This window comes from Lithobates pipiens, unplaced genomic scaffold (genome assembly GCF_037356315.1).
Source record: "Lithobates pipiens isolate NorthernLeopardFrog02 unplaced genomic scaffold, aLitPip1_a1.2 Scaffold_18, whole genome shotgun sequence".
NCBI lineage: Eukaryota > Metazoa > Chordata > Amphibia > Anura > Ranidae > Lithobates > Lithobates pipiens.
This window is the reverse complement of record NW_027507758.1, coordinates 590,769,751-590,784,478: the sequence shown is the minus strand read 5'-3', so window position 1 is coordinate 590,784,478 and position 14,728 is coordinate 590,769,751. Positions and strand designations below refer to the sequence as shown.

Sequence of the window (14,728 nt, the reverse complement as noted above, 5' to 3'; positions counted from 1 at the left end):
CCTCTTTCTTTCTTTCCCTTTGTCTCTGCTGACCCTCTTCTCCTATTTATCCCATGTGATTGGCGTTGTACACATCCCACCCGCACAAGCAGCAGCAGTAATAAGATTTTCCACCTCAGGGTCCTTCCTTCACTCTTGCAAAGTGTCACATGAGAGCAAAAAACTCTGGAGGGGAAGATAGAGGGGGATTTGTCATTGCAGTGATATTTAGCCCAGTGACAGTCTGCCAGAATAGGTGGGATCTGTGAGAGCAGCTTCCCTGCGCAGCTCTGATTGGGGAGACCATATCTGTAACATTCATTACTGCCCCTGTACTGTGCCCACTTACCTACCCCCCGTACTGTGCCTTCCTGCTCCCCCCCTTTACTGTATCCTCCTGCCCCCTGTATTGTCCACCTACAATCCCCCTATACTGTACCCTACTAATAGTTTATTTTTATTGATCACTTTCATTATTTTTCACATAACGGGCGTGAGTGGGGCCTCATGTCTTAGTTTTGCCTAAGGCCTCACAAATCCTAGAGCCGCCTCTGGTACTAGCTATTGTACTAGCTTCACAAATTTTCTTCAATATGCCCAGAGTGCATGTCTGGATATGCATAAGATAAAATAAAATACATTTTATAACGCAAGAGGAAAGTAAACTTAAAATATATGTAAGAAGAAATTGTGAAAACAGAATATTTTTATAAAACGATATGTGATATGGAAAATTACAAGTTATATTAGTTATTGACAGTCAAAAAATCTATGCAATATAGCCAAATTGTTAAGAAAGCGAAACCTTTGTCGTCCAGTGTTACATCAATTCTTGAGAAAAGTCACACACCTAGTTTATAAGGAAATTCATTCCCAAAAAATCAAGTGCCACAATAAAAAGCTCATTTTTTCAGTACATTCTTAGAATTATTATCAATGTTGACAGATCTGGAAATACGGGAAGTAACTATGTCATCCATCTGCCATTATAACCGCAGCAAATCATATAAATAGCAGTTAACTGAGCCACATACAGCCAGAAGAAAAAGGAATCTCCAGGATTCAGAGGAGAAATATTATCCAGGTTCTTTTTGCTACTGCCGTTTCATTAGTCTTCAGGTATGTAACTTTATTTAGAATGCATAGACTGGTGATGGTTCACAGTTTAGTAGTGTCTTGATCAGGTATAGTTTCTGCAACTACTGTAGCTATAAAGAGTATTGGTAGTTAAGCACTAAAGTTAGGTACTATATCAGATTTTTTATTTTTTGGGGGGGGATAAATGTCACTCTATAACAGGTGCTAAAGAATTACCTTTTCAGGAGGATCAACAGGGATTGTTTTAATTCAATCTGCAGATTTCAAAATCCCAAGGACTTTGTTGAACTTTTTGCTATTATTAATATAGCAAAATTGGAGGGATTGATGTTAACCAATACACAGGAGTTTCTGAAAATTCCAAATCTAGTTGTTCCAGTATTCTATGCATTACTTAAAATATATGACTTAAAATATCTTAAAGACTAATTGATCCCCTGGAAGACCTATCATATATGGAAAATGGTATTTGCATTGATAAAATATTACAAACTCATGTATACTCTTTTTCGCTATATGTAGGGGCACTTCCCACCTCATTTGCCTGATAAAAAAGATGGTGGCACCCAAATAAATCCTTTTTGTTGGTCCTGATATTGAGATTTTTTATTTCTTGATCCCCCATGACCAAGGCTGTTTTGGGTCAGGAAATTTGTGAGTCAGACAGGGACTAAAACATATACAAATACTGAATTTGTGTTGTGACTTTGTGACTTTTTGCTACACCCAATGCCAAGACAAAGTCATCCAGTGCCCAGGGCAAAGATGGCAAACTGTGCACCCCTCATCTTGATGTGTATTTACAGTTACTATCTCAATCTCAGCATGGCACCTGCCGGGCATGGAGACAGCTTCTCCATCTCCTCTCTGGTTATGTAATAGAAGAAGACAAGAAGAGCAGTCTGACCCCCACTCTTAGACCGAGGTGTGATTGGGGTGCATAGCTCATAGTTCAAGTTGTACAGGCAGATAAGGACATTTTTTGTAGAAGAGACAGTGTGTAAATCTCAACTGTTTGCCAATTTTTCCCCTACAGTTCCACTTTAATTTCACAAAAGGCAAAATAAAAAAAACACAACACTATAAAAAAAACTGTGCTCCTTTCTTTTTAAATGTATTTATTCCTAGCTGCTATGTAAAAAGCAAATGATATAGACTACCCAAAAGACAAAAAGTGCTTAAAGTGTTTGATAAGGTAAATTCCATGTGATATATAACAGGAAGCTCCCCAGTGCATGTCATTTATAAAAATATGCTGATTGTAAGCTCTAACGAGCAGGGCCCTCTGATCCCTCCTGTATTGATTTGTATTGTAAGTGTACTGTCTGCCCTCATATTGTAAAGCGCTGCGCAAACTGTTGGCGCTATATAAATCCTGAATAATAATAATAATAATAGCTTACTTCAGAGTGCCATTCGGTGCTCAGCTGACTGTCTGCTGGTCTCCTCTCTCGATGTGATAGCTGCGGGGGAGGGGTGCTGGGAAACCCCCGCTGACGTCAGCCGAGGCAAAGAGAGGAGACCAGCGGGCAGTCACGTGAGCGCCGAACAGCACTCTGACGTAAGCTATTATACTGCATATTTTTATAAATGACATCCACTGGGGAGCCTAATGTTCTATTTTAGATGGAACGATAGAAAAAAACAACAGTTTTTTTCGAGCAGGAGGGGAGGATCAGGGAGCTGACAGACAGGGAGGGAAGGGGGAGGAGGACAGAGGAGACACAGACACAGAAGTGCAGGCTGTGGATGACGGAGGCATGTACTCCACTGTTACAGGGCTCAGCAGCCCTGATATATCGTGGTCAGCGCACAGAGGGGAGGGCAGAAACTGGTAGGATCAGACAGGTATTTCAGGTGTCACAGGGGTCCAAATTACACAGCACAAGCATCTGTGCAGTATAACATGCTCTAAGGGAACACCAAAATAAGGCCTGGTCACACAGTCTGTGTTTATTTATTTAAGGCACTTATATAGCGCCATCAATTTACACAGCACTTTACATATACATTATACATTCACATCAGTCCCTGCCCTCAAGGAGCTTACAACCTAAGGTCCCTAACACATTCATACCAGGGCCAATTTAGACAGGATCCGATTAACCTACCAGCATGTCTTTAGAGTGTGGGAGAAAACCGAAGTACCCTAGGAAAACCCACGCAGGCACAGAGAGAACATGCAAACTTTAGGCAGATAGTGTCATGGTTGGGATTCGAATCAGTGTGTATTACAATGTACACCTGTACAAGGGCTATGTTTATTCGTATGGGGATGCACAGGTATTAGTTGCACCTCCTAGCAGGCAGTCCCATTGATGTTAGTTTGACAGCAATGGCTGCGCGGACACACAGTCACTGCTCCCAATTTGAAATGGTTGCAGGTGCATGGCCCCAACTGCAGACAGCAATACACCCTACATGAATGAGGCCTAATAGTAATAACAGTGTGCTTTAGCATACATATAAAATCACTGCAATAAAATGATATTGTTTTTGCCCAGCAGTAAGGATGATATGCCTCTTGGATGCAACGCCCCACAGTGCAGCTTTCATTACACAGATCTGTATGTCACTAATTGATATGATTTTATTGCATGCCGATTTTAGTGTGTATATATACACCACATGTTAAAGGACATCTTTATTAATAAAAGGTAATACAATATGTTTTAAATATTGTCAAATGCACCTGAATCAGCAGTAAAAGCTTGTTTACACTTGTGGCAAGGACTGCTGCTCCTCTGAAAAGCAATCAAAAGTCTGATTGCTTTTCAGAGGTGTTTGCCAGGCAATACAGTGGGGTAGAATTCTTGTTGCAGCTTCAAATCAAAGCATTTTGGCTGTGGAATCTGAACACACCTTTGCAGCTTAAGGGGGGGGGGGGGGGGTCAATGAGGTAGTAAAAATGAGGCTCACCTCTCTAGACCCAGGAATGAGGAGTCCCCCCCCCCCCCTTTTTTTTAAGACTCCTTTCACACTGGAGACATTTTTCAGGTGCTTTTGGACTAAAAATAGCACCTGTAAAGCACCTAAAAGACACCTCCCCTGCAGCCCCAGTGTGAAAGCCCGAGTGCTTGCACACTGGGGCGCCACACTGGCAGGACATTAGAAAAAGTCCTGCAAGCAGCATCTTTGGGGCGGTGGAGGAGCCACGTATACACCTCTCCTGCCCATTGAAATGAATGGGCACTGCTGCTGAAGCACCTGCAAAGCGTTTCAGCAGCGACGCTACACGGGCGCATTTCAACCCTTTATTTGTCCACTAGCATGGGGTTAAAAGCCCCCTGCTATCGGCCGACTAGTGCTGCTAAAACGACAGTAAAGCACCTCTAAATCTAGTAATGTTTTACCGACAGCAGCTTATTCTTTTCTATTTCAGATGAACCCAATAGGCACTTGCCATGTTTCCTTGGGTTTGGAATCACTGGCTAAGCTACTTCGAGAATCTATTGCATAGATTAGGGATGAGCTTCGAGTTCAAGTCGAACTCATGTTCGACTCGAACATTGCCTGTTCAGCGAACAGTGAACAATTTGGGCTGTTCGCAGCAAATTCGAAAAGCCGGAACACCCTATACAAGTCTATGGGAGAAATCTAAAGAGCTCATTTTAAAGGGTAATATGCAAGTTACTGTCCTAAAAAGTGTTTGGGGACCCGGGTCCTGGATCAATGCAAAAAAAAGTTTTAAAAACGGACGTTTTTTCAGGAGCAGTGATTTTAATAATGATTAAAGTGAAAAAAGAAAAATGTAATATTCCTTTAAATTTCGTAGCTGGGGGGTATCTATAGTATGCCTGTGAAGGGGCACATATTTCCCGTGCTTAGAACTGTCCCTGCACAAAGTGTCATTTGTGCAGGAAAAAAAGTCTTTTAAAATCACTTGCGGCTAAATTGTTGGCTCCCCGTAATACAGAGAACACTCAATTAGTGTTCTCTGTATTAGCCGACAATTCATTCATTCATTGATAAAAAAAAAAAAAAAAAAAAAGAGTGGGGGTTCTCCTAAATTCAATTACCAGGCCCTTCAGGTCTGACATGGATATTAAGGGGAACCCCGCATCAAATTTAAAAATCCATACCAGACCCTTTATCCGAGCACGCAACCTGGCAGGCCGCAGGCCAGCAACGGGGGATCTCTCAGTCCAGCGCTGTCCATACATCCGTCTTCTGTCTCCACTCCGGAGACACTGCAGAGAGCCCAGCGCTGACGTTTCATATATTAGGAGGGCGGGGCCACCCGTCACCTGACCCCCCCCCCCCCCCATACACTTTTTATGGCAAAAAACTTGCATATAATCCTTCAGTAAGAACTTTTGATTTTGCATTTTCGAGCCCCATTGACTTCCACTATTCCCTCATATGTGATCTGACTGGCATTTTTGACGGAAATATCGCTGCTTTCTATTTGCATTAGCGCCCAGTTTCTGAGAGTTGAAGTCTTAATTGGGCTTAATTGGGCGCTATTTTTTGGGACTGCAGGATAATTTTTTGCCGCCATAGTAAATGACCCCCTAGGTGACCAAAAAGCTACCAAATTGAAAACTCAGCAACTTAATGAGAATATTTTAAAAAAATGTATAGAAAGATCATTGCAAACAAAGAAAATACAATTTGAAAGAGCCACAGGACAAATAAGGAAAAAACAAACACATTTTAAGTCACTTCAAATGAAGAAGACTCTTTTGCCGCGTACACACGTAGCCGACTATCCGGCGGACTTAGTCCAGCGGACTTCCCACCGGACTGTCCACCGGACTTTCCAAACGGGCTACTTGCCCACACACGGCACTTTTTCCGCGGACTAATACGGCGTACTAATTCCGCAGTACTATGCGCCGTACTTTTGAAATGAACGGACTCGCCCACACACGCGGAGGAAAGTCCGCTCATTTTGAGCATGTCTCCAGGTAGGCGAGGCCCCCGAAGGAGACTTTGCTGGTCCCGCCACCTGGTATGGACTTAAAGGGGAACCCCAACGCCGGAAAAAAACGGCGTGGGGGTCCCCCCCAGGTCCACATCAGACCCTTGTCCGAGCACGCTACCCGGCCGGCCAGGAAAGGGGGGGGACGAGCGAGCGCAGCCCCCCCACCCCAAAGCACCTTGTCCCCATGTTGATGAGGACAAGAGCCTCTTCCCGACAACCCTGGCCGTTGGTTGCTGGGGTCTGCGGGCGGGGGGCTTTTCGGAATCCGGGAGCCCCCTTTAATAAGGGGGCCCCCGGATCCCGGCCCCCCACCCTATGTGAATGAATATGGGGTACAATGTACCCCTACCCATTCACCTGTAAAAAAAAGTAAAAAAAAAAAAACACAACACACAAGGGTTAAAATAGTTTATTGCACAGCTCCGGGGGTCTTCCGTCTTCGGGGGTCTTCTCGCCGGACTCCTCCACTATCTTCTTCTAGCTCTTTTACTAGCGGAGGAGCCCGGCTTTCTTCTTCGCCGCCGCCCTCTTCTTCCAACTTCAGGGGTCTTGTCCCCCTCTTCGGGGGTCTTGTCCCCCTCTTCGGGCCACAGAAGACCAGGCCACCGCCTGTAAAAGAGCTAGAAGAAGGCGCGGTGGCCCGGCAGAAGAACCGAAGAGGGGGACAAGACCCCCAAAGTCGGAAGAAGAGGGCGGCGGCGAGGAATAAAGCCGGGCTCCTCCGCTAGTAAAAGAGCTAGAAGAAGATAGCGGAGGAGTCCGGCGAGAAGACCCCCGAAGACGGAAGATCTCCGGAGCTGTGCAATAAACTATTTTAACCCTTGTGTGTTGTGTTTTTTTGTACTTTATTTTACAGGTGAATGGGTAGGGGTACATTGTACCCCATACTCATTTACATAGGGTGGGGGCCGGGATCCGGGGGCCCCCTTATTAAATCTTTTAGAGTCTGTGTTCAGTAATGCCACGTACACACGATCAAACAATCGGGTGGAAAAGTCCGGCAAACTCAAGTCCGCCGGACAATCCCCCCGTATGTAGCCTCCGGCGGACTTTTTTGACCCGAAAGTACGGCAGACTTAGAAAGTAGTTTTGCACTCCAATCTTCCCGCCGGACTTGCATTTCGACGGACAATCCGGCTGTGCGTATGCCAGTCCGCCGTACTTTTGAAATGAACGGACTTTTCCCACCCGGAAAAGTCAGTTCATTTCAAAAGTACTAGTGATAAGGAAGGGGCTTTACCAGCCCCAAAAAAGGGGGGGTTGGACTTTACATGAAGCACATGACTGCCAAAAAAGTAGTTGGGTGATCATAAGGGAATTTTATTTACATGATGCTGGAACATACAAGTGACAATCACGAATTGCATATAATCATACATCAAATGCACAGGTAAGTCATAAAATGAATAGACATACATTGTAGTATTCATATCAATGGTAAAATGATAAATGAATTAATAAAAAATATACAAAGCAATTGTCACTAAAGGTAAGACCTCCATAAAATTCCCTGGTTCACCACAATCAGAATGGGATACAATGATAATTAAACGATATAACCTGCAGACTCAAGGCCTCATTAAGCCTGTAAAGATGAGTAGTTGATAAGATGGTAGAGAATCGAAATTAAAAAAATATGTACTAACACGGCAATTATTGGCTCTACACGTTTCATGGCTTTCATGCCACTCGTCAGGAGCAAGCACATGTGGTATCAAAGTCTGTAAACATATAAATTTGAGTAAAAGCGGAGTAGACAAAAACAAATATAATCAGGGGTGGGGCATAAACCCCCCCCAACCATTATATGTACTCACTAAGATTCTATGTAATGATGGTGTAGTGTCGGGGCACCACCAGTCATCCAGTGTACCCCCAGCCGGAAGCCGCGGCAGGGGGCCCCGCAAAGACGAGACGGGCGCCAAACAAGGCCGACACAGGAACTGAGGCATATCTATAAGAGAAGTGAGGTGATGATTGGTTCATCAACATGTAATAGTAGTGCAGGAGAGTGAGAGCCAGTACAAGTGAATCCATGAGTGAAGGGAGAGGCAAGGTTGCCACGGGTGAAAAGTAAAAAGAGAAAGAAAAATAAGAACCCCACAAATAAGAAGTGGGGTACTGAAAAATAGAAGTGAGGGACATAGAGCCCGCACTACAAAGACCAATGGGAAGAAGTGAACGGACAATGTGAAAGGTTGCCAATGGTGACAAAAGGAAAAAAGATAAGAACCAGTTAAAACTGTGAGAGATCAAAGCAACAATATTACCTGACAAGGTTTAAATCCCAGAGGAAAAGGGAGAAATGAAAACCCAAGTGCTGTGGTGTCCGATATAGAAAATGCCTCGAGTGCCCCATCCTCGGGGGGGGGGGGGAATTGCGCCGCTACTGCACGTCAGCGTCACGCACCTGCGCTGTGCGTGCGGCGTCCCCTTGTTGGCGGCGTCGCGCACTGGCGTTTGTTTCCAGACTCGTGGGCTGAGGGGAATTTAGAAGCGTGCTGTTTGGTCATGTATCTCCGGCCATTCTAGCGACGCTCTTCCCCCTCGCCACACAGCGTGACGTTGGTGGGCGGTCCCGCGTTGGCGTTATATGGATGCCTCTCCGGGCGGATGGGGCACTCGAGGCATTTTTATATCGGACACCACAGCACTTGGGTTTTCATTTCTCCCTTTTCCTCTGGGATTTAAACCTTGTCAGGTAATATTGTTGTTTTGATCTCTCACAGTTTTAACTGGTTCTTATCTTTTTTCCTTTTGTCACCATTGGCAACCTTTCACATTGTCCGTTCACTTCTTCCTATCGGTCTTTGTAGTGCGGGCTCTATGTCCCTCACTTCTATTTTTCAGTACCCCACTTCTTATTTGTGGGGTTCTTATTTTTCTTTCTCTTTTTACTTTTCACCCGTGGCAACCTTGCCTCTCCCTTCACTCATGGATTCAGTTGTACTGGCTCTCACTCTCCTGCAACTACTATTACATGTTGATGAACCAATCATCACCTCACTTCTCTTATAGATATGCCTCAGTTCCTGTGCCGGCCTTGTTTGGCGCCCGTCTCGTCTTTGTGGGGCCCCCTGCCGCGGCTTCCGGCTGGGGGTACACTGGCTGACTGGTGGTGCCCCGCCACTACACCATCATTACATAGAATCTTAGTGAGTACATATAATAGTTGGGGGGGTTTTTATGCCCCACCCCTGATTATATTTGTTTTTGTCTACTCCGCTTTTACTCAAATTTATATCTTTACAGACTTTGATACCACATGTGCTTGCTCCTGACGAGTGGCATGAAAGCCATGAAACATGTAGAGCCAATAATTGCCGTGTTCGTACATATTTTTTTAATTTCGATTCTCTACAATATTATCAACTACTCATCTTTACAGGCTTAATGAGGCCTTAGGTCTGCAGGTTATATCGTTTAATTATCATTGTATCCCATTCTGATTGTGGTGAACCAGGGAATTTTATGGAGGTCTTACCTTTAGTGACAATTGCTTTGTATATTTTTTATTAATTCATTTATCATTTTACCATTGATATGAATACTACAATGTATGTCTATTCATTTTATGACTTACCTGTGCATTTGATGTATGATTATATGCAATTCGTGATTGTCACTTGTATGTTCCAGCATCATGTAAATAAAATTCCCTTATGATCACCCAACTACTTTTTTGGCAGTCATGTGCTTCATGTAAAGTCCCACACCCCCTTTTTTGGGGCTGGTAAAGCCCCTTCCTTATCACTTATATTGGGATGAAAATTTATGACCCTACCGGGCCATTATTTCATGTAAAGTCCCTAGGGATGGAAATGTGTGACCTTACCAGGCCATGATTTCCTGAAAGTCCCTAAAAACCCCTCCGTCTCTCTTGCGCATTTCAAAAGTACGGCGGACTAGCATACACACAGCCGGATTGTCCGCCGAAATGCAAGTCCGGCGGGAAGATTGGAGTGCAAAACTACTTTCTAAGTCCGCCGTACTTTCGGGTCAAAAAAGTCAGCCGGAGGCTACACACGGGGGGATTGTTCGGCGGACTTGAGTTTGCCGGACTTTTCCACCCGATTGTTTGATCGTGTGTACATGGCATTACTGAACACAGACTCTAAAAGATTGTTTTTCTATCACTTAGAACAGGAAATGCAACACAAGGTAGTCAAACATTCTCTAACTCACAGGCACATACACAAACAGCAAATACTACCACATGGTGTCTCTGTGCCACTGGTGATAGTAGTTCCTCAGTTGTGGTTGAACTTCGGGTTGGCCCTCTTTCTCATTACAGAGAACACACACTACAGTGTTTGGTATCGCTGACCTTAGCAAATGCACCTTTTTATATACATTGCCAGACCCCTTATTTGACTCCAATGAAAGAACTAAATTTAACTCAAAAGGAAAAAAATCTATTCAGAAAAAAAAATTCTGAAAAACGTAACAAAAGGTCTTAACATTTTGCTCCATCAATAAATGTGACAACTTTTCAATCATGCGCCTCTAATTAATAACAAAGGCTGTTTATTAGAGTTGAGGTCAGGGTTCTGTAGTTTCTCCTTATGTCTTCATGGAATGTGCATTGTATACAGGGGTACAGTCATACTCTAAATGAAAAGGGCCTTCCCCAAACTGCCACCACAAGGTAGGAAGTGCACAATTGTGTCTTTGTATGCTCTTGAAACCGGAGCTCAATTTTGGCCATATAGTTTAGCTCAGTCTGAAGTTTCAGTCAGAGAAAGCAAACAGCATCTGCTGTGCAGTCTTGTTAGCTAACCCATATTGCTCTGGGAATCCTTGGCCATATAACTATCATTTACAAAACAGCAGTTTAAAAATATATATGTTTGGTTTTTCTTTTCCTTTCTACAACTGTGTACTATCGTATCTACTGTACTTTGCAATGTAATGCTGATTTGTCTAATAAAATTTTCTGTTAAAAAAAAAAAATATATATATGTTTAACTAAAATACAGTTGGCGCTAAACCAGGGGTCTCAAACTGGTGACAATTCAGTTGTTTCAGAACTAAACGTCCCATCATGCCTCTGCCTGAGGGAGTCATGCTTGTAACTGTCAGCCTTGCAATGTTTCATGGGACTTGTAGTTTCGCAACAGCCATCAGTTTGAGACCCCTGCGCCTAAAACATTATAGCTTTCCTTCCAATAGAGAAATTTATAAAAATGTGCACCTACTCAGTCTTTGTTATTAACTGTAATTGCAGGAGAAGATGGGACAGAATCTATTGATTGCTCTGTGCTTGTGGAGTTGCATCCTAATTGTGAACTGCAAATTCAGTGGTGAAGCGGTCAAAGATGTTACAGACTACATTATAAAAGAAGTCCTCAATAGCATTTGGGAAAAGTAAGCATTGTTTTCTTATTGTTTCAAGTGAAAAGTCAGTCCATCTCTCCAGAATGTGTTTCCCCTGGTTTGCTTCTTCTTCACCATAGATTGGGTATTTAGACCTGGGTGAGTTGCCTAGTTAGACAATGGCACTTAAGGTGTATACAACTTTAACACCCTCTGCTAGGCCTGTGATGGTTTAATCTTTGCTCAGACCTTCAGATGTAGGGATAAGCTTTGAGTTTGAGTCAAACTCATGTTGGACTCGAACATCGGCTGTCCAATTGTTTGACGAAGATTGAACATTATGGTGAGTTCGCGCCAAATTCGTGCAGTGCATCACCCCCCATAATGCACTGTGTCATCACAGTGCATTGCTGGCTGATTGGCCAAGCATCCACTATGACCCGCATGCTTTGGCCAATCACAGCATCGTAAGCAAAGAAGCATAATTGGCCAAAGGCAGGGTGTGTTCCTGCTGTACATGTTCTGGATGCGAACCGAAACGGGGGGTGTTCAGCTCATCCCTACTCAGATGTTGACTGTGAGCTGCAAATGTAAGGTTTGCAGTGCCTCCATCCAAGTCTCAGTAAATGTCACTTTGTGAATGGTTGTGGCGCTTCTAGTCACGAACAGGTCATTGCAGCAGACACCATCTGCGGGCATGGAGGACAACATGTGATCAGAAACTATATTTTGCATTCAGGTGGGCAGTAGAGCAAGGGTTAATGTCAATGGACGTTCTTATCATTTGCTGCATTTTCTATTCAAATGCATGCTGCTGAGTTTGACAAGCAAAGATTGCTCTTGACTTGCTTTGCATGCAATTCCTCCATAGGGCATGCAACATCCAAAGAAAACCAATGCATTGCATGTCAAATGCAGCCTCTTTGCTGCTATATGTAGTGATGGCCGAACGGTTCGCCCGGCGGTCGTTTCGCGGCGAATTTCCGACATTCGCGGTCCGCACGTTCGAACGCCTTTTTCCGTCGTTCGCCGCGGCGGACTTACGTGTTTAATGTATACAAGAACTTTAACCTTTGGTGACACGTTTATCATGTGATACAGGACAGCCAATTGAGACATGACAGCACATGGACACTTGTACATTCCCCCTAACCTATAAATACACCCGATCCGGTGGCCATTTTACATTCTTTCTTCTGTTACGATAGGGACAGGTTCCTGTGTGGAGTAGGGAGAGATAAACCACTAGCTATTTGGTACACAAAAGTTCTTTTCAGGACTGGTATAGGTGTTAGGTGTTGATAGGTTTGCTGTGCTGCTGATTCTTGCAGCAGCCTGAGTGTCTTTTGTTAGTTTAGAGAAAGGGAAAGGACGGTGTATGCTACAGGGACAGCCAGATTAGTCTTTCATCATCATCATCATCATCATCATCATTAGCTGTTACTATCAAGGTCCACAAAAGAGCTGTTCCAGTAACCACTAATCGTTCTCTTTTTTTGCCAATTTGTATAGGGACAGGAAGGAAGCAGTGTTGTCAGGCAGTGAGGGTAATTTTAAAGACTTGCTGTTATTATTAGTTCCACAAAGGTTCTTTTCAGGACTGGTATCAGTGGTACAGTAATAGGCTTGTACATGTATAATATTCTTTCTTCCAAATATAGAAAGGATATTATACTTGACTGCTGCCCTTCTGCTGCAGTCTGCTAAACATTCACAACTCACTTGTTCCACAAAAGTTCTTATAAGGACTGGTAACTTGGTATAGGGTGCTACGGTACATAGGCTTGAGTGCGGTACAGTCTGCTGTTCTGTAAGGACCGCTATCGGTCCACAATAGATAGGGTTGACGTGCACCACTGCTGACCGCTGCCCTATACTGCAGCAGTCCTTCAGCGGTATAGGGACTGACGTACAGTCTGCTAATCACTAACACACAACCTGCTTGTTCCACAAAAGTTCTTATAAGGACTGGTAACTTGGTATAGGGTGCTACGGTACATAGGCTTGAGTGCGGTACAGTCTGCTGTTCTGTAAGGACCGCTATCGGTCCACAATAGATAGGGTTGACGTGCACCACTGCTGACCGCTGCCCTATACTGCAGCAGTCCTTCAGCGGTATAGGGACTGACGTACAGTCTGCTAAACACTAATACACAACCTGCTTGGTCCACAAAAGTTCTTATAAGGACTGGTAACTTGGTATAGGGTGCTACGGTACATAGGCTTGAGTGCGGTACAGTCTGCTGTTCTGTAAGGACCGCTATCGGTCCACAATAGATAGGGTTGACGTGCACCACTGCTGACCGCTGCCCTATACTGCAGCAGTCCTTCAGCGGTATAGGGACTGACGTACAGTCTGCTAAACACTAATACACAACCTGCTTGGTCCACAAAAGTTCTTATAAGGACTGGTAACTTGGTATAGGGTGCTACGGTACATAGGCTTGAGTGCGGTACAGTCTGCTGTTCTGTAAGGACCGCTATCGGTCCACAATAGATAGGGTTGACGTGCACCACTGCTGACCGCTCACCTATACTGCAGCAGTCCTTCAGCGGTATAGGGACTGACGTACAGTCTGCTAATCACTAACACACAACCTGCTTGTTCCACAAAAGTTCTTATAAGGACTGGTAACTTGGTATAGGGTGCTACGGTACATAGGCTTGAGTGCGGTACAGTCTGCTGTTCTGTAAGGACCGCTATCGGTCCACAATAGATAGGGTTGACGTGCACCACTGCTGACCGCTGCCCTATACTGCAGCAGTCCTTCAGCGGTATAGGGACTGACGTACAGTCTGCTAATCACTAACACACAACCTGCTTGTTCCACAAAAGTTCTTATAAGGACTGGTAACTTGGTATAGGGTGCTACGGTACATAGGCTTGAGTGCGGTACAGTCTGCTGTTCTGTAAGGACCGCTATCGGTCCACAATAGATAGGGTTGACGTGCACCACTGCTGACCGCTGCCCTATACTGCAGCAGTCCTTCAGCGGTATAGGGACTGACGTACAGTCTGCTAAACACTAATACACAACCTGCTTGGTCCACAAAAGTTCTTATAAGGACTGGTAACTTGGTATAGGGTGCTACGGTACATAGGCTTGAGTGCGGTACAGTCTGCTGTTCTGTAAGGACCGCTATCGGTCCACAATAGATAGGGTTGACGTGCACCACTGCTGACCGCTCACCTATACTGCAGCAGTCCTTCAGCGGTATAGGGACTGACGTACAGTCTGCTAATCACTAACACACAACCTGCTTGTTCCACAAAAGTTCTTATAAGGACTGGTAACTTGGTATAGGGTGCTACGGTACATAGGCTTGAGTGCGGTACAGTCTGCTGTTCTGTAAGGACCGCTATCGGTCCACAATAGATAGGGTTGACGTGCACCACTGCTGACCGCT

At 44.4% G+C, this 14,728-nt stretch overlaps 1 long non-coding RNA gene across 1 annotated transcript in view; it reads left to right on the top strand.

The window, feature by feature from the left end:
• Window positions 1-942: 942 nt before the first annotated feature.
• Window positions 943-14,728, top strand: part of LOC143989144 (uncharacterized) — a 45,575-nt gene continuing 31,789 nt past the window's right edge. The window contains exons 1-2 of the long non-coding RNA XR_013276994.1: window positions 943-1,098; window positions 11,232-11,371. This is a non-coding gene — a long non-coding RNA (uncharacterized LOC143989144). The remainder of the gene's footprint in view (window positions 1,099-11,231; window positions 11,372-14,728) is intronic.